Source organism: Scyliorhinus canicula, unplaced genomic scaffold (genome assembly GCF_902713615.1).
Source record: "Scyliorhinus canicula unplaced genomic scaffold, sScyCan1.1, whole genome shotgun sequence".
Lineage (NCBI taxonomy): Eukaryota > Metazoa > Chordata > Chondrichthyes > Carcharhiniformes > Scyliorhinidae > Scyliorhinus > Scyliorhinus canicula.
Window position 1 is genome coordinate 580,970 of NW_024056013.1, and position 20,280 is coordinate 601,249.

Here is a 20,280-nt window from a genome sequence, read left to right on the forward strand (position 1 = left end):
CAGTGTATTAACTAAAGACCCTCTGCCTCTCTCTCTGGGGAGAGTGGGGTACAGTGCATTAACTAAAGGCACACCGCCTATCTCTTTCCAGGGGAAGTGGGTGTACAGTGGGTTAACTGATCCCCTCCCAATCTCATTTTTTCTGGAAGTGGGATATTGTGAATTAACTAAAGGCCCTGCCTCTCTCTGTTGTTGAAGTGGGGGTACCGTGGATTAAATAATTCCCCCCTCTCTCTCTTTTGAAGAAGTGAGCACACAGAGGTAAAGGAAAGCCCCTCCTCCTCTCTCTCTTGGGAAAGTAGGGGTGCAGTGGATTAACCAAAGGCCCTCTCACTCTCTTTGTTGGGACAGTGGGGGTACGGTGGATTAACTAAAGGCCCTCCGCCTCTTTCTGTGGGGAAAGTGGGGATACAGTGAATGAACAAAAGGGACTCACCTATATCTTTCTTGGGGAAGTGGTATAGTGGATTAACTAAAGGCCCTCCCACTCTTTTTGTGGAGGTGGGGTACAGTGGATTACCTAAAGGCCCTCCGCCTCTGTTGGGAAAGTGTGGGTACAGTGGGTTAATCATTTCCCGATACCTCTCTTTGATGGCGAATTGTTGGTCCATGTTTCTGTTTGTTCCTCAATTCAGCTTGTAGTGGGGTGAGACAGCAACTTAAAGCTGAAATCAATTTTAAAGGGATGGACAATGAGAGAAGCAGGAACACCGAGATCCAAATGTGATGGATTTGTTTGTCTGAAATGAAAAATTGTCCGATTTCTCCTCAGCCGGAGGAAATTCAATGAAGATATTTTGCTGAATCCTGGAAGAATGAGATTTACTCTGTCTCTAACCCAGGGTGTATCTGAGCTGGGAGCACTGGTTGTATCAGACTTGGGGCCGAGACCTGTAGAAATCCGAGTCTCATTGAACAGATCTGATATCAGCAAAGTGGAAGCACCATTAATTAAGCGGCTGTACATTTAAATCACAATTGGAGGGAAAATAACTTTATTATTTTTATTTTAGTTCAAAATATAACCAATGGATTCTCATTGACATGAATTAACGGTGTCCATCAGAGCGAGGGAAATGTTCACAAAACTGGGTTTACCGCTGGATTTATTAACCGTTCTGTTGATGATCTTCAAGGGGATGGCTTCATGTCCCACCACACAGGAGTAAGAAGCGCCGCTGGCCCACTCCTCCGCTGCAATGGATAACAGGCTGTACATGAAGAAGGAGCTATTGCCGTTCCGCCATCACCTCGGTGTTCTTGTAGTTGCCGGGATTCACCGGCTTGTCATTGACGGTCCACTTGACGAAGATCTCTCGGGGGAGAAACCTCTCACTAAGCAGCTGAGGGAGGCGAATCTCTGAGCGGAGACGTCTTCAGCCGAGGGCAGGAGGACAGAGACGGACGGTTCCCGCGGATTGGGATCTGCAGAAATGTACATAAATGTTAATAAAATGGGGAATTCCGGGAGACAATGGAACCGCGGGTTAGATGTGAGAGAAATGTGTTTTGTGTTGGATTTTAAAGGTTTCCATTTTCCACTTTGGGATCTGTCCGGGTTCCCAGCTCGGAGCAGAGGTGGCACAATCCTTTTCCCTGAGACTTTACGGATATTGAATTTGAAAGTTTCAGAAAGTATACAGCAGGGAAACAGGCCATTCGGCCCAACTGTTCTGTGCTGGTGTATAAACTCCACACCTGGCTCCTCCCACCTTACTCCCAGAGGATTGGAAAACTGCCAATGTAACACCCTTATTCAAAGGGGAGGGAGTAAAAAAACAGGTAACAATAGGCCAGTGACCTGTCAGTGGAGAACGGTGAGAGTCCATTATAACGTTTCTAATAGCTGAGCATTTCAAAATACACCATATAATCAAACAGAGTCAGCAGGGCTTTGTGAAAGGTAAATCATGCCTGAAAGCTTTATTGCCCTTATTTGAGGTGATAACGAGAAGGCAAGAGAGGGGGGGGGGGGGGGGCAGTAGATGTACTATACATGTATTTCAAAACTGTGTTTAATAAATGAATGTACTATTCCCATGTTTACAGATGACAAAATATATGTAGAAAGCCAGGTGGTGAGGATTACAGAATATCCACAGAGGGACAGAGGCAGCTTAAGTTACTGAATAAAAACTTGGCAGATGGAACATAATGTAGGAAAATGTGAGGTTATAATTTGGCAGGAGGAAGAACATAACGGAATATTATTTACATGGAGAAAGACTGGAGAAAGCTGAAGTAAGGGGGAATTGTGAGTCCTCCTGCAGAAACCACAAAAAGCAAGTTCTGCAGGTAATATGGAGACAAATTGAATGTTGACATTTATTTCAAACGGAATAGAATATAAACATGGGGAGGTCGAGCTAAAACTATACAAAGCATTAGAGACGACACCTGGTGTACTTTGAATAGTTTTGGTGCCCTTATCTAAGGAAGACAGATTGGTTTTGAAGGCAGTCCAGAGAAGGATCACGAGGCTGATCCGAGTATGGAGGGAGTTTCTTATGGGGAGAGTTGTACTTATTGGAGTTTAGAGGAATGAAGGCGACATAATTGAGACATGAAAGATTCTCAGGGAGCTTCTTAGGATAGACGCTGAGAGGTTGTTTTCCCCTTGTGGGAGCGTCAAGGAGCAGCGTGAATGATCGCAAAATAAGGGTTCGCCCATTTCAGACAGAGATGAGAAGGAATTTCCTCTCTCAGAGGGTAGTGAAGCTGTGGAATTATTTAACGCAGGGGGCTGTAGATTCTGGGGTGTCAGTATGTCAAGGTTGAGAGAGACATATTTTAAATCAGTAAAGGCGTCAAGAGATTTGGAGATTAGGCGGGAAAGAGGAGTTGAAGGTTATCACAGCAGATCAGTCATGATCTCACTGAAGGCTGGACCGGTGTTATGGGCCCAAAGGCCTACATCTGCTCCTAAGTCTTGTGGTCTATAGTCTCGCTCCGTCTAAACCCAATATCACTACTTTTAATTCATTGTTCATTCATCTGCATATCAATTTCCACCTTAAACTCTAAACGCCTAGTTTTTAGTTAGCGGAATTACCTATCTGGATAGAGCAGCCCGGTAGCACAAGCCCTTGGCTTGACAACGCCAGGGTCCCAGTTTCGATTCCCTGCTGGGAGTCTGCACGTTCCCCCCGTGGCTGCGTGGGTTTCCGGGTGCTCCGGTTTTCTTCACATTCTAAAGACGTGCAGGTTAGGTGGATTGGCCATGCTAAATTGCCCTTTGTGACCAAAAACGTTAGGTGCGGTTATTGGGTTACGGGGATTGGATGGAAGTGAGGGCTTAAGTGGGTCGGTGCAAACTCGATGGGGCGAACGGCCTCCTTCTGCACTGTATGTTCTAGACTGAATACTAAATATTGACCGCACTGACACTAGAAATAGACACAATGGCTCACTTATTGCTTCAGTCTCACGGCTCACCTATGTTTTTGTGAATTGAAATTCTTAAAGGAGTTGGCAGGTCTTGATGGCTCGCCACACAGCAAACACAGCCCCACTCAGCCAGGCTTGTGTCGAGATGTTTAATTTGCTGACCACGCTCTCAGTATCTGCCCCAGGCTGGTCGGCAATCTCTGATTTCAGCGGCTTCTTCGCTTCATCCAGGACACATTGACTCCATAGGGAGCATTCGAAATGACGCAGGTTAAGGTTACAGTCGCCTCCAGTAAGACCTGTTCTATTGGCGGTGGCAGTATTGTTACTGAGGCATCAGTGCGAACGGAAGGATCTGCGAATGAAAAAAAATGGAAATCAACCCAAGTTTCATCTTCAGAATCAGGACAGCAGGATTCAGCCTTCACTCAATAAATGGGAATAAATCAACTTCGAAACTTCTAAATATCGCCATTAATCTTTATACACAACGGAAAACCAGTTCGGTCAGTGTAAACTATTCTCATTGTGAAATACAATCAGCCCGATGCCATTCTAATGAATCAGTATTGCAGCATTGCCAATACAAATATTCCAGTCCTGATCTCAGGAACCTAACACTGAAGGCTGATTTATAAATGGGTTGGATGAAATTTCCAACACTTTCGTCCCGGAGCTGTTATCAGTAATGTGTTTCAGACACCCACTGACTCTCAAATATAACCAGCTGTCTCAGGATAAAGCTGATATCAAGTCCACCTCACTTACTAAATGACTTCAAATTAGAGCGAAACATTTATTTCTATACTGATCAAATCCTGAATGGTGAGCAATCCTAATGCAGCTCTTACATCAGAATGAACACAAACTACATGGCAGTAAATTAGAAGTTATTCTGTGCTTGTAATAACTTCAGTAAATTCCTGATTTTGATTAACATCAGAGTTCAGGATGATTTATTGTTTCCTCTGTTTGTGTCTCTTACCAGACGCGGTGATGTTGTGACTTTGGGTGACCTCTTGATGAGTGACCTGGCAGGTATAGACCGCTTTGCTGAACCATTCCCCAGCGGAGACTGTCAGCCGACTGCTCGCCGAGAAGTTCCCGTTCACTTCACAGGCGGAAGAGGTGACAATTCGTGAACCCATGGCTTGTCCATTCTTCAGCCAATTCACCGTCATTGAATTTGGCTGGAAATCGTTAATTGAACAGACGATGGTTGCAAATTTCTGTCTTGTGATTTCTTCATTCGAACTCACGGTAAGGAAAACATGTGGAGGGACACCAGGCGGGCCTTCAAGAAACACAATTTAGACATTTCTTGCAGAAGATGGTGTGACAAATAAAATGATTATTATATTTTAACAGCTTCTCTGCGGTCAATATTTTCCTCAGGAATCAGAACGGCACACTTTACCATAAATATGTTATAGCCAAAGGTTTAAAAAAGTAATCACAGCGGTTCTGCTTCGCACAGTTTCCACAACACTTACATGTCATTCCAATGCTCTTGTCTGAGCCGCTGTGTCGAACCTCACAGCTGATTTTGCTGCATCCCCCCTCTGACTCGGTGATGGTTAACTGGCTGCTCAGGGTGTAGGTTCCCTTCCTGTTTCTCACTGACGGGTATTTCTTAACTCCAGTGGTGATCTGCTGCCCATCTTCTTCCAGGTAAGGCTGGTGATTTCTGGGGAGTAGTCCATCGCCAAACAGACAAAGGTCACGGAGCCGTCGGTGTTATGTTGCTGACAGGAGGAGACCAGGCTGTAGAGAGTGGGCGGAGACGGTGTCACTGGGAGAGAATGGCCCATTCAACAAGTTAGACTCTGGTATTTATGATTTTAACTAACCAAACATTTCAAAATTTGACCCTTGCAGCAACATTTTCCAATTAAATCCTACATCCATATGGAAGCTTTTATTAGTTCTATCGTTGGGAATCACCAACTTTTTGTCCCTCTTTAGAAACTCACATCGCCGTCTCCGTCTCTATCAGATGACAAAAAATAACATTTAGATGCCATCTGAATGGTGTAACTTTCATTAGATTGAAAAAGTGGAGCAGAGGATTTCCCCATTATTTCAGCCACCATGTAAAATCAAATGTAAATATCGTCACAGCCCGGGAGACTACTCTCTCCTGAGAGCTGACTGGTGGTGATTTAACCTGAGGGTCACCACACAGTAGGCGAGGGGGAAGGTTGAGAATGGGGGTCTTTATAAATAACCTCAGCCGGTACAGCGATTGAACCCGCGCTGTTGGGATCGCTCTTCATCACGAACTAGCCGTCCAGCTAACTGAGCTGTATACGTCACAATCCAGCTAACTAAGCTGGGGACGTCACCATTCAGCGAACTGGGTTGTGTACATCTCAATCCAGCTAACTGAGCTGTGTACGTCACAATCCAGCTAACTGAGCTGTGTACGTCACAATCCAGCTAACTAAGCTGTGTCCGTCACAATCCAGCTAACTAAGCTGTGTCCGGCACCATCCAGTTAACTGATCTGTATACGTCACAATCCAGATAACTGAGCTGTGTACGTCACAATCCAGCGAACTGAGCTGTGTCTGTCACAATCCAGCTAACTGAGCTGTGGACGTCACAATCCAGCTAACTGATCTGTATACGTCAGAATCAAATTAACTGAGCTGTGTGCGTCACAATCCAGCTAACTGAGCTGTGGACGTCACAGTCAACAGCACTTTGTGGTAAAAAAAGGTTGTCTCATCAATTACATCCTTGTAGTTTTGGAAATTGCCTGTGTTCAAACTGATGGCTGCCCTCCTCTCTGCGCCTCACTCCCTCTCCAAAACAAAGAATAGTGACGTTGCTTCAATATACCTTCGGAATGCACACATGTAATTACAATAAAACTCTAAATTTGAGTAATTGGAACATTCTCTAATTTTGGAATCATGCAAATTGACAGCAGGAGTCGGGCATTAGGTCAGTCGAGCCTCCTCATGAGATAATGGCTGTGCTTATAGTGGTGGTAACTTCACGTTGCCACTGAGAACGGGATGTCTGCAATTCCCCCGCACCCGCCGACTCGCCGCTTTCTCTCTGCGTGTTCTCCAATCACTCTGCTTCTCGATCTCTGCACCTTTCTCTGCACCTTTCGCTTGCTCCCTTTGTTTTCTTTCAGCTCTCTGCCCGTTTCCCCGGCTCTCTGTGCTTTCCTCTGTATCTCTGGACTATCCGCGACTCTCGACACATCGCTCCGTCTTTATGCTTTGCCCATGTGCTCTGCACATTTCCCTGTTCCTTGGAGTTTTTCCCGGTTCCTGGCACTTTCCGCCGACTCTTTGAGCTTTTCGTCAGTACTACGCGCTTTACCCTGATTCTTATCGATTATTGCCCACTCCATGGATATTGTTCCGATCTCTGCACTTCTCCCGGCTCTCACACCCTCCCTCTGTGTCCCTTCCCCCCCCCCCCAATCTCCGTGCTTGCCCTCCGACCCCCCCTCCCCCCCCCCCCATCTTTGCCCTTTCCCCGGCTTCCTTGTTCTTTTCCCTAGGGTTTTCTCCCGGCTCCCTGAACTTCCCTCTGGTTCTCGCCACTCCAGCCTCATGCAGCCACATTCTGGTACCATTCGTGCTCAGGTCTCGCTCTAGTTCCTCTCCTTGCGGACCTTAACCGCTGAGTTAGTGAGCGTGAGAAGAGATGTTGAGTGAGTAACTGAGTGAGGGTAGGAGAGTGATTGCGGGCGAGAGTTGGGTGATTGAGGATGTCTGGGTGTGGATGAGAGGGAGAGAATGGGGGATTTACGGAGGGAGGTTACATGAGTGAGGACGAATCACTGAGGATGAGTCAGTCAGGGTGGTTCAGGGAGAGTCAGTGAGGTGGAGAATGAATAAGGCTGAGTGAGTGAAGTTGGGGGTGAGTTATTGAGGGTGGGTAGGTTACTGCAGGTGACAGTGAATGTGAGTGAATTATGGTGCATAAGGGAGGATGAATGAGTGATGCTGGCTGCGTCAGGCTGGATGACTGCTGGTGAGTGAATGGAGTGGATGAATCGGTGAGGAGGGGGTCAGTAAACACGCATGACGTTGGGTGGGTGAGGGTAAATGAGAATGTAGGAGTGTGGCTAAATGAGCGAGGTGTGTCACTGGGAATTAGTGGGTGAGCGTGGATAAGCGAGAGTATACGATGGTGATTGAGCCAGTGAGCGTAAGTCAGGGAATGGGTGTGGATGGATGAGGGTGAGTGTGAGTGAATGAGTGTGGGTGCGTGAGTGAGCGAGGGTTATTGAGTGTAGCCATCTGGGATGGCCACGTCCCGATAACAAAATAGACACTTTGCAAAGAATGGAAGGAAAATGGACAATACTGAGAAAGCAAGCAGGTGTAAGGTTTGTCTATTGATTGGAGCTGTAGCTCCCAGACAAGACCGATACTGCAAAGCCATTACCATATTAATGAGCCATCTCCGGGGACAAAATAGTAAAGTTTAGGCAAACGATACTAAAGCAGAGACCCTGGCGTCAGAGGAGACTAGAACAAAGTAGGCCAACGGCCACCTCGGACACGCCCAGCATTCAGAGCACCCACCCATTTATTGGAGGAAATCGATAGGAATGATCAAGATGTGGTCCAATTAATTGGAACCAAGTTCAAGGACCGCCCAAAAGCGCGCAAAGCCCCTTTTGGGTATAAGAAGAAGCCCCCAAGAGAGAATTGCTCTCTTGGCCTTGGCTCTCAGCGAGGAGAGGCCTGCTTAGCAGCTGCACCAGAACAAGTAAGTCCAAAGTCAACGCACGCTACGAGTCAGACGCTCTTAGCTGCTATTCCATACCAGCTCGACCCCAGCTGCCTCAGAACCAGACAGCGGCCATTGTTCCTCTGACTGGGTGGGCGCCCAAAGCTAAGTATAGGCTTTAGTAGTGATAGTTTAGTTAGTAGAGTTTGTGCACAAGTATATTTGACTGTGTGTGTAAATAAATGAGCATTGATTTCGAACTTACTAACTGGTGTATCGAGTCCTTGATCAGTATTTGGTTTTGAACCTTGTGGCGGTATCGAAAGATACTCTTGAGCAAACGTAATTAGAATTAAGGAAGGCGACCATATTGACCGCCATAAACAGAGCCAATTTAAGAGAGAACACAACGAGCAACATGAGTGAGAGTGAGTGAGTGTTGTTGAATACGTGCGGTTAATGAGGGTTAATGAATGAGGGCGAGTGAGTGTAGGCAAAAAAACTTAGGTGCATGAATGTGCATTAGTGAGGGTGGCTGTGTGAGGGGGTATGAGGGAACGTGGGTGAGTGAGCATGCGTGAGTGAGGATGGGAAAGGGTGAAGGCGTATGAGAGAGGATGGGCGAGAGAGACGTTGTGAGTGATGCTGTGTGTATGAATCTGTGAGGGTGACAGAGGCTGGCCGACTAAGTGAGGGTGAGAGCCTGAATGATGTTGAGTAAGTGAGGGTGGATTAGTGGATAAGGATGGGTTAGTGAGGGAGAGTGAGCGAGGGTGCATGGGATGGGTGAGTGAGAGTGAGCAAGTAAGGTTGGGCAAGTAACGGTGAGACAATGAGGGTGAGTGAGTGATGGTGAGTGAGGGTGGTTGAGTGAGTGATGGTTAATGAGTTAGAGTGGGTGAGTACGGGTGGCTGAAAGAGGGTGTGTAGGTGAGTGAGGAAGAGTGATGGATTAAGGGTGCGTGAGTGGTGGTCAATGAGTGAGGGTGTGCCTGGGAATGTGGGTGAGAGAGGGTGGGTGGGTGAAGGTAGGTGAGTGATGGTGAGTAAGTGAGGGCAAATGAATGAGTGAAGGTGAGTGAAGGCGAGTGAATGAGTGAAGGTAGGTGAGTGAGGGCAAGTGGATGAGTGAAGGTAGGTGAGTGAGGGCAAGTGGATGAGTGAAGGTAGGTGAGTGTGAGTGACCGTGGATGAGTGATCATTCCAAGCCCATTAGGACAATGTTTCTCTGGATGATTTTCCGCTCAGGCTCAGCTTTCTGTTTCCAACATTCCAACATGGCAACATAGGCCAACATTTATTTCCCATTCCGAATTGACCTTGAGAAGTTGTTGGGAAGCTGTCTTCTTCAACCACTGTCGTCCATGTGCTGCTGTACCAGAGGCAGTTTTGAACCAGCTGCTTTAATGCCGGTGAAATTTCATGTTGCACAGTGAAGGAAAGGTCATTTTGAAATCATGATGCTGAGTGACTCGGAGCTGAGCTTCCAGTTGGCGGTGTTCCCATGTGTCTGCTGTCCTCGTGCAGACAGTCGCTGTCATGGGTTTGGAAGGCGCTGTCTAAAGAGACTTGATGAGGTTCTGCAATGGATCTTTAGAAGATGGGCGGGTTTTGGGGAGTCAGGAGTTGAGTTTCAGCCACAGGATTCCTCGCCTCTGACATGTTTTTGTAGCCACAACATTTTCATGGCTCGCCCAGATCACTTTCTCGTCCATGTTAACCCCCAGGATGTTGCTAGAGGCGGATTTAATGATGGCAACGACGTTCAATGTCAAGGGGCGATGGTAAGATCCGCCGGAGATGGTCATTGCCTTCAATTGTGTGACGTGAATGTTACTTACCACTTGGCAGCCAGAGCCTGGATATAGCCCCTATCTTGCTTTGTTTACACATATACCTCTTCAGTCACTGCGCAGTTGCAAGTGGTACTGAACAAGGTGCAATCTTCTTCGAACAACCCCATTCCTGACCTTATGATAGAAGGAAGATCATTGAATGAGAAGCTGAATTGGTTGGGTTAGGACACTGCCCTGAGGAACCCTTACAGTGATACCCTGGAATTGAGATTATTGACGTCCAGCAACGGAAATCATCTGCCTTGGTGCTAGTTATGACTCCAACCAGCCCAGATTGTTCGCTTGATTCCCATTGATTCCGTTGCTGCTTGGGCTGTTTGAGGCCACTCTTGTTCAAATGCTGCCTTGATATCAAAGTCAGTCACTCACACCTGTGTGCCTGAGAGGAAGAGTGTGTGTGTGACAGACTGTAGGTGTTTCTCTGAGAGTATGTCCGTGTATAGTGTGCGCATGCGTGTGTGTGTGAATCTGTGCGTGTCCCTGTGAGAGATAGATCAAGAGAGTGGATGTGAAAGAGTGTTTGTGTGAGTTTGTGTGTAAAGAGTATCTGTGTGTGAGATACAGAATTTGTGTGCATGTGCGAGGATGTGTGCGCCTGAGGGAGCAAAACAATATACCCAAGAGAGAGTATCTGAGCAAGAGCGTGTGTGAATGAGAGCGTGTGTCCGAGAGCGTTTGAGTATGAGTAAGAGAGACAACGTAGTAAGAGAGTGTGTGAGTGAGAGAGTCTGTGAGAGAGGAATATAATGTGCGTGAAAGTGAGAGCGAGTGATAATGTACCCGTGTGTGTTTGCGAGAGTGTGTGATTTCTACTATTATTGTGAGAGACTTCGTGTGAGTGTCTGAGAGAGTATGCATGTGCGTTTGAGAGATTGCGTGTTGTAAATAATAGTTTAAAGTGTGTGAGAGAGAATGCATATACGAGAGAATGTGTGTGAAAGAGAGAGAGAAAAATAATGTGCTTGTGTGTGAAAGAACGTGTGACAGGGTGTTCGAGTGAGAGAGTTGGAGAGGGAAGAGCATGAAGTAGAATGGGTGTGTGAGGCAGTTGTGTCTGTGTGACCGAGTGTGTGTGAGAGAGTGTGTGTGAGAGAGTGTGTGTTTTGAAGAGCTACTGCGTACATCAGAGTGTCTGTATGAGAGATAGTATATCTGTGTGCTTGAGGGAAAGTGAATCTTTATGAGAGCGAGGGAGTATGGGAGAGAGAAACAATGTGCGCTTAAGAGAGCACCGACTTGAGAGAGACTGTGAGAGGCAACTGCGCGAGAGATATTGTGAAATAGCTTGTGTGAGAGAGAGGTGTGTCTGTGCGTGTGAGAGAATATGCGTGTGGGAGAGAGGCAGGGAACGTGTGAGTAAACGTCTCTGTGCGAGACGGAGAGAGATTGTGTGCGTGAGTGAGTGCATGTCCCTAAGTGAGAGAGAAGGAGCGTGGGAATGTGTGTGTTTGTGTGTGTGGGTGATAGAGGGCGAGAGTGCGCATGAGTGAGAGAAAGGACGGACAAGGAGACGTTTGTGTGTGAAGGAAGATTGTGAGAGAGAGGTGACGTGTATGCGTGAGAGACAGGTACTGTTTATGTGAGAGTGTGTGTGAGACCCATTATGAGAGCGGGAAACAAAGTATGTGTGAGAGAGTGAGTGTGTAAGAGAAAGTGTGTGCGTGTGTGACAGCGTGTGTGAGAGAGACAGGATGCGTGGGAGAGAGTTTGGGGGAGTGAGTGCGTGAAAGTGAGTGAGAAATTGTGTGCCTTTATCTGGGAGAGTGCATGTGAGGAACAGAAAGAGCATGTGAGAGAATCTGTACGTGAGACTGAGTGCGTGTATCTGACAGAGAGTATATGAGAGAGGGGTAGTGTGCGTGAAAGAGGGTGGGTCAGAGAGAAAATGTACGTGCGAGAGTGTGAATTTGTTAACTTGAGAGTTTGCCTGTGTAGAGAGTGTGAGTTTGTGCGTGTTAGTTTGTGCCTGTGTGTGAGTGTATAGGAGAACGAGTGTATGTATTTGTGTTTTGAGAGAGTGTGTGAGAGAGAACCAGAAAGTGTGCTTGATCATTTGTTCCTATGTGGGTGTGTAAGAGAAGTAGTGTCTGAGAGCGAGAGTGCCTATGTTTGTGTGAGAGAGGGTGAGTGTGTGTGTGTGAGAGAGAGAAGATGGAAGTGTTTGAATGTGTGCATGTGTATTTGTGTGTGAGAGAGTGTAATGTGTGTCTGTGTCTATCTGGCTCACTCGCAGTCTCCATCTTCTATTTCGCCCTCACACTCCACAAACATTCCCATCCACTCCGACACTGAGTGTGGTGACCACTTGAGCACAATGCGACTCGCGGGTTACGGTTGGACAATCACTTAAGCCTTTCACAGAATCATCGAATTTACAGTGCAGAGGGAGGCCATTCAGCCCGCCCAGTCTGTACCTGCCCTCGGAAAGAGCACCCTACTTAATCCCACACCTCCACCCTAACCCAGTCACTTAGTTACCCCACCTAACATTTTTGAACACTAAGGGCAATTCAGGATGTCCAATCCACCTAACCTGCACGTCTTTGGACAGTTGGAGGAAACCGTAGCACCTGGAGCAAAATTGCGAGGAAAAGGCTCTCAGGTCGGGCACGCGACAAACTAATATACAAAGTAAAATCCCCACAAATCTCCTGTCTCCGACTGCCAAGATGGAGGCCCAAAACTGGTTTAAAATAAAACATCTTCTACATTATCCCATCAAGTATGCCCACGGAAGAGTTCGATACAGTTTGGATATAACTGCTCTAGCTATCACAGCCGGTCAGAGCCAAGGAATCCTGTGTCAAGTAATTCAACCACAATCGCCGAAAGACATTTCGTCATCTAGAAGTACGGTGTGTGATTGAATGACTTAGACTTGTCTGAATGAGTGAAATTCGAAAAATGCTCAAGAAATTCAACACTGGCCAGGAAAAAGCCGCCGGCCAAATGAGCCCCATTCACCATCTTAAACATTCATTCCCTCCAACCCCGCCAACAGAGGTAGCAGTGTGTATGATATACAAGATGCACTGCAGGAACTCTCAAAGAGTCCACAGAAAGCAACTTCCAAATCTGCAACCTCTACCACCTAGAAGGACAATGGCTGCAGATGGATAGGAACACCACGACCTGCGTATTTCTTCCAAAGCACACACCATCCTGACTTGAAACTATACTGCTGTTCCTTCACTGTGGACTGGAAATCCTTCCCCAACTGCACTGCGGGTGTACCTACACCACATAAACTGCAGCGATGCAAGAAAGATTCACCAAATTTTCTCAAGGGACAATTAAACGGAGATAATAAATGCTGGCCTAACCAGCGACTCGAACATCGCTCAGTAAGATTAAAAATAAAGTACAGACCATTTTTTCCCTCTTCACTGTCCCATTAATTAGGTCAAGGACTGGTACAGCTCGGATTAAAAGAGAATAAATCTCTCTGCATTACCAAATTTAACATTCCCAGGGCAGATACATCACTGGTTAGTAAGCAACCGAATCTTCTCCAGTTTGTCTGGCATTTCTGATTTTTTTCTTCCTGCCTGTCGCAATCTGCGGGAAGGATCTCAGTTCTGAGGCGCCTCCTCAAACGTAAAGTCAAACTTCCATATTTCTCACAGGTACAGGTTTTTAAAATGAAATAAGTCCAATTTCACTCCCTGACATACAAGAGAATTAATCATTCAAACTGTTTGATTCTAATTGATAAATTGACAACTTTCGACAACAGCTATTCCATAACCTCCTTCAAATTAAACTGATATTCGTTTCAAACGTCACGTCGCCTTTCAAGTATTTATTTCTGTCTATCTGAACGGCGCCTTTCAACTATTTCTTACTGTCTATCTGAACGGTGTAAAATGTATTTTCGCTGAGAATGAACACATCAAATATAAGACATTAAGGGTATTTTGTCCGTGACATAGATTCAATGATCAGGAAATGGATAGTGAGGGAGGGGTCGGTGTCGGAGCGGGTGGAGATGTCATCATGTCGGGACACAATTTCAGGGGCACTGGTAATGGCATCTCTGCTGTTTTCGCCGGCTTGGTACTCCACAAGCCCAGTGGTAGTGGCGGCTTTAGAACATAGAACAGTACAGCACAGAACAGGCCCTTCGGCCCTCGATGTTGTGCCGAGCAATGATCACCCTACTCAAACCCACGTATCCACCCTATACCCGTAACCCAACAACCCCCCCCCCCCTTAACCTTACTTTTTAGGACACTACGGGCAATTTAGCATGGCCAATCCACCTAACCCGCACATCTTTGGACCTTTGAGGAGCTTTGAGGATGTGGGGACTGTGGCGGAAGCAATGGGAGTGGAGGGGGCGTCGGTATGGGCAACAAATTGTGGCAAACCGGTTTGTGCCGCGGGGGGGGGGGGGGATTTGGATGTGGCAGCGAACAGGGATTGAGAGGTTCAGGGAGCTGTTTATTGACGGCAACTTTCCGTGCTTGGAGAACTTGCAGGAGGAGTTTGAGCTGCCCGGGGGGAATGGGTTCAGCTACCTGCAGGTGAGTGATTTTGTACGGAGTCAGGTTTCGACCTTTCAGCACATTCCGCTTCAGGGGATACAGTAGGTGGTGTCCCCACGAGAGTGGGGGTGGAAGGTCTCGAAATTTATAAAGAGTTCATGGAATAGTAAACCCTGATAGGGGAGGTAAAGCGAAAATGGGAGGAAGCGTTGGGCAAGGTGTTAGAGGCGGGATTGTGGGCCAATGCCTTGAGTAGGGTTAACGCGTCTTCGTCGTGTGACAGCCTTAGCCTCAAACAATTCAAGGCCGTCCACAGGGCGCATATGATTGCGGCACGTATGAGCAGGTTCTTTAAAAGGGTGGAGGATACGTGTGGGCGGTGTGCAGAAAGGGGGGAGGGGTGTGGCGGGTGGTGAGGGGGCGGCCGCAAATCATGTCCATATGTTTTGGGCATGTCCGAAGCTTAAGGTATTCTGGCAAATGTTTGCCGATGTCATGTCCACGGAATTAAAGGTATCGGTGGCGATTTTTGGTGTGTCAGAAGACCCGCGAGTCCAGGGGGCGAGAGAGGATGATGTGTTGGCCTTTGCTTCCCTGGTAGCCCGGAGACGGTATGGGTCAGTGACATGGCCGGATTTCTCAGGCTTCAGAAGATCAAGTTCGCCCCGAGAGGATCGATGCTAGGGTTTGCCTGGAGGTGGCAGCCGTTTATTGACCTATTGGGGATTTGTCAGCGGATACAAAGGGGGAGAGGGGCTAAGGGGAAGAGGGAGGTAGGGGGGATTGGTTGAGGTGGCAAAGGTGGGAAAGGGGGACTGGGGAACTGTGCATGTAAGACATGTTGGCTGGGTCTGGTTGTTTGTTGGGTGGGTGTTATTTACTTTGTTGTTTTCCTCTTGAAAATTGTTGTCAAAAATGATTAATGCTTTAATAAAATATTTTCACGAAAAACAGAAATACATTGTTTACTGAATTCATTTTCGAGACAATTTAATTAAATATTCTCTATTAGCTCTGATATTTTGAACGCCAGTGTGCCACTGAATTGGATGAGATTATTTATTGAATTAATTAGTACTGATGTTGTATTGCAAGTTATTGTTAATTGTCAATTAGTTGGCTTATTAGCTGATTAGTACACGATAATAAAAAGTTTTCTATAATTCAAATCCTTCTGCTACCTGGAACTTTGTTAAATAATTTGGTTTAATTAAATCTTCAGGAATGCTAAATAATAAACTTAAAATAACCGGATGGAAACATACAGACATGTATAGTATATCATCTGTTTGCTAAAGCGGCACTTCCGGGTTGATAAACTGTCGCAACTCGAAACTATATATATCAATAAGTCCCTGGATGTTTGTTCTCAGTCAAAATGCTTCCGAGAGTTCATAACTCAGACAATCCCTGTAAGTTAATTATTAAAACTATTGCTTAAAGAAAGGAGATCCAAATTAATCAGTGTAAAACATAGTGAAAACAATTCATTCTTATCGTCTACAACACTGAAACATAATGAGCAAATGAAGTAGAACTTTTCTACTTCAATTTAATACTTAATTTAAAAAAACATGAGGTTCAGATATCATTTGTTCTTCTATTGTGTCATTTGTCTTTTTTTCTTTAATTCTATCTCGGAAACAGCACAGCTCTGCAATTACATATTGCTCAGTAAATATTCTCCTTTTGTAATTATATTGATCTCTTTGAATTTCAAGCTTTTACTTGTCGACCTCTCGCCCTGTGCAATCTGAACATTTCTACAGTTGAAATAAAACCAGAAGAAAATTCCTTCACTGCCAGAGATTTACACCTCTGAGAAAACTGTTTATTATTAAATTATCGGGCTGCATCACAGCCTGGTATGGCAACTTCTCGGCCCAGGACCGCAAGGAACTTCAGAGAGTCGTGAATACCGCCCAGTCCATCACACAAACCTGCCTCCAATCCGTGGACTCCATCTACACCTCCCGCTGCTGGGGGAAAGCGGGCAGCATAATCAAGGATCCCTCCCACCCGGCTTACTCACTATTCCAACTTCTTCCATCGGGCAGGAGATTCAGAAGTCTGAGAACACGCACGAACAGACTCAAAAACAGCTTCTTCCCCTCTGTCACCAGACTCCTAAATGACGCTCTTATTGACTGACCTCATTAACACTACACCCTGTATGCTTCATCCGATGCCAATGCTTATGTAGTTACATTGTATATCTTGTGTTGCCCTATTATGTATTTTCTTGAATTTTGTTTAATTCCCCTTTCTTCCCATGTACTGAATGACCTGTTGAGCTGCTTGCAGAAAAAAACTTTTCACTGTACCTGGGTACACGTGATAATAAACAAATCCAATCCAATTAGTGACAATTATCTCACTATCCAAATACAAATGACATTGAAGAAATCATACTGTTGCGGCTGCACAGAAAAAAATGTAATAACCGGATACATAAATTGCCAAACTGCAATGTTAAACTCCTATTTAAGCAACTGACAAACATAACCAGGATTATAAAAATTAATTCAAAATATATTGAGCAATAGAACACTGCTGTAGAATCAGTATGTTATTATGAAAACATTTCCGGGCATAATCACAAACCATTTCCAGCGTAGAAACTTTTCCGGTGATACTAATGGTGTACAGAGCACAGGAGATCTGTGAAAGGCGATTGTGATTAATGTTATTAATATGGAAACATCTATGGTTAATATGGAGTTATATTACCGCATTATAATTATTTTAATTATATTAATGTTACTCTCCAATTGGAACATTGTAATTAAGTAGTTTGAGATTGCAGTAACTGATTGCGTTCTGAATTAATCCAATGATTGCTTAAATCCAGAATGAACAGTTAAAATTTTAAATAAGCCTCAAAATATCTAGAATTTCTTTCTTCATTTCCGAAACCTGTATATTCTCCCGACAATCGTGTTTCAAGCAGATTCAAACATGTGGACTGTTGCATGTAATCAGAATACGTGTAACCGCTTAATGCCACCAAGTATAAACAATACAGAAACAATGCAGTAAGCCAATCCACTTCACAAATTGGACTTATTGAAAGTCACCCAGACACAAAATCGCCTCAGCAGGAAAACACCAAAACTCATCACGAAGGGACTGAAGCCCATTTCAGCTCAATTCTACATTGAACACAATCGAACATATCATTTCAAAAACATCTCAATATCGAATCCAGCAAATCAGCTCGCCAGCAAATGTATCAAACTAAAGAGAAATATGGAATAATAGCAAAACCATTGTAAGGCGGTGCAATAGGTCCAAAAATTATATTTAAACTTCACCACATTTTACTCGTATTGGGCCATATTTGAAACGTATTTCGACACTTCTTGTTTGCAGTAGATGGTAAAAGCTGCAAACAGCAGGTGACATCGGGATGAAACATTACAGAAAAGCTAAGCTCTTATTGCAGGAAGAAATTGTGTTCGGAAAGAGCGTCTTAAACCGTGCCTTTGTTAAATCTGCAACCACCACTTATTAAAAATGCGCTAATATCTGTAAGTCGGTGCCCGCAATCATGCTTGAAGCATATTCAAACACGTAGACTGTTTGTATTCAACCACAAAGCATGTAAGCGCTCAATGTGACCGAGTTAAACAATGCAGAAACGCCAAACCGTTTCACAGATTTTCCTTATTCAAAGTCACCCAGACACAATCTGCTCAGCAGTAAAACACCAAATCACATAGCGAGGGACTAAAACTGGTTTCACGGAGAAGCAGCTCAATACTACAAACACTTTCAACAAAACCATAGAGCATTTCAAGACAACATCAATGTGGAACACACCAAACCCCCTTGTCATCAAGTGAATGAATAGTTAAACTAAACCGAAAGTTAATACTGAGTTAGATTTCAACTACTTGTGCACTAGAAGCTGAAATTTACAGCCACTAAATGTCAGCGAGATATAATATTACAGGAACGTCATACTGATTTATAGACGGTAGGTACTTAAAGTAACCCGACCACACAGTATCCTCAGCAAATAAACATCAACTCGCAACAACCAGGGACTGAATCCCTCGGCAGAAACCTTTGTCAACAGGCACAGTAATTCTATAACCCTTTTCGGCAGAATCACATGAAACATTGCAACAAAATCTCAATACAGAGTCCTCCAAAGAATATTTCAGTGAACGAATGAATTGTTGAAATAGAAAGAAAATAACACAAAGACTCAAATATATCAGTTAGTGAATTATTGAATGGTTCTTACCTGCAGTCACTGTCACCATGGTTCCTTTTCCCCAGAATACGAAGGCGCCACAATGTTTCATTCCCTGGGCTGCACCTTGCAATAACCGGATCTGCACAAAATAGACAGAAATCCGCCATTATTTTAATATTCACAAACCAGAGACAAAGTTAAGTCACGGTGAATTTGTGTTAAATTATAATGACATGTGTGGATAGCGTTCGCTTTTCATAAATTATCCTTCCGGTTTATATTTCAGAGTAGTGTTTCATGAACATGTTGTTGAAAACACTCACTGATTAATGAATAATTATCAGATTTTCCATGTTCATTCTTTGTATTTGGGCAGTGATGGAAATAAATAATACTTCACTGTAAATACATTTAAATTGTAAAAGAGGGCACTGAGCCAGCCTCAGTGAATTAGTGCTGAGGGGCTTTTTGTATTGACAGTAACTGCTGTGCTAGTTATCACAGTGAGACACAGCGTGTCAAATACTGCAGCAGACTGTTAACTGTAAAATACAGAGACTTAATTTCACTGCGCTCTCAAAAACCGAACTCTGTCTCTTCCAACAGCGAATGGGTGAGTTATTTCAGCTTGTCCTGGTCATTCCATTTATAAAGAGGATCGGAACACTTTTAAACCATCTGTGCAGATTTAGCGTGTCGGTCAACAGAGATAAAGTGGAAGATCTTTTACATCTTTTTACAAACTAATGTTTTGTTTTTTTTAAACCTGATTTACATTGACAACCCTGCTGTGGCGCTGATCACACATCTGAACAAACTCTTTCTCGAAGATTTTTGTATGAGGATGTCGCTGAGCACAGCACTGTGGGCCCCTGCAGTGATCTGCTTGCACAGTAATAAATGGCGGTGTCTTCAACCTTCAGGTTCGTCATGGACAAAGAGAATATATTGTTTGAAGTGTCCCTGGACGCAGTAAATCGATCTTTAATTGCTGGGGCGTAGCTGTTGTCTGATGAACTCATGTAGTTAAGCAGCCACTCCAGCCCGTGTCCGGGAAATTTTCGGATCCAGTACGTGTTGTGGCTGCTGAGGTCGAAGCCGCTGGTTTTACAGGTCAGTGTCAGGGAGCCTCCGGGACGCCCGGTCTCTGCCTCCGGCTGAGTCAACACAACCTGCGACTGGACACCTGTAAAAATATATCAAAAAGCCCGAGGATTAATGCTGGTGAAATGATTGGTGACTCTGGAACATTCCAGAGAGAGAGTAACACTGAGAGACTTAGAACAATACAGCACAGAACAGGCCCTTCGGCCCTCGATGTTGTGCCGAGCAATGATCACCCTACTCAAACCCACGTATCCACCCTATACCCAAAACACAACACCCCCCCCCCCAAAACCTTACTTTTTTAGGACACTACGGGCAATTTAGCATGGCCAATCCACCTAACCCGCACGTCTTTGGACTGTGGGAGGAAACCGGAGCACCCGGAGGAAACCCACGCACACACGGGGAGGACGTGCAGACTCCGCACAGACAGTGACCCAGCCAGGAATCGAACCTGAGACCCTGGAGCTGTGAAGCATTTATGCTAACCACCATGCTACCGTGCTGCCCCCACTTGGACAATAAAAACTACTCA

The 20,280-nt window shown here is 45.1% G+C and overlaps 1 pseudogene; it reads right to left on the reverse strand.

Annotated features, from left to right (window-relative positions):
* Positions 1-990: 990 nt before the first annotated feature.
* Positions 991-19,788, reverse strand: LOC119961564 (annotated as a pseudogene).
* Between the last annotated feature and the right edge of the window lie 492 nt (positions 19,789-20,280).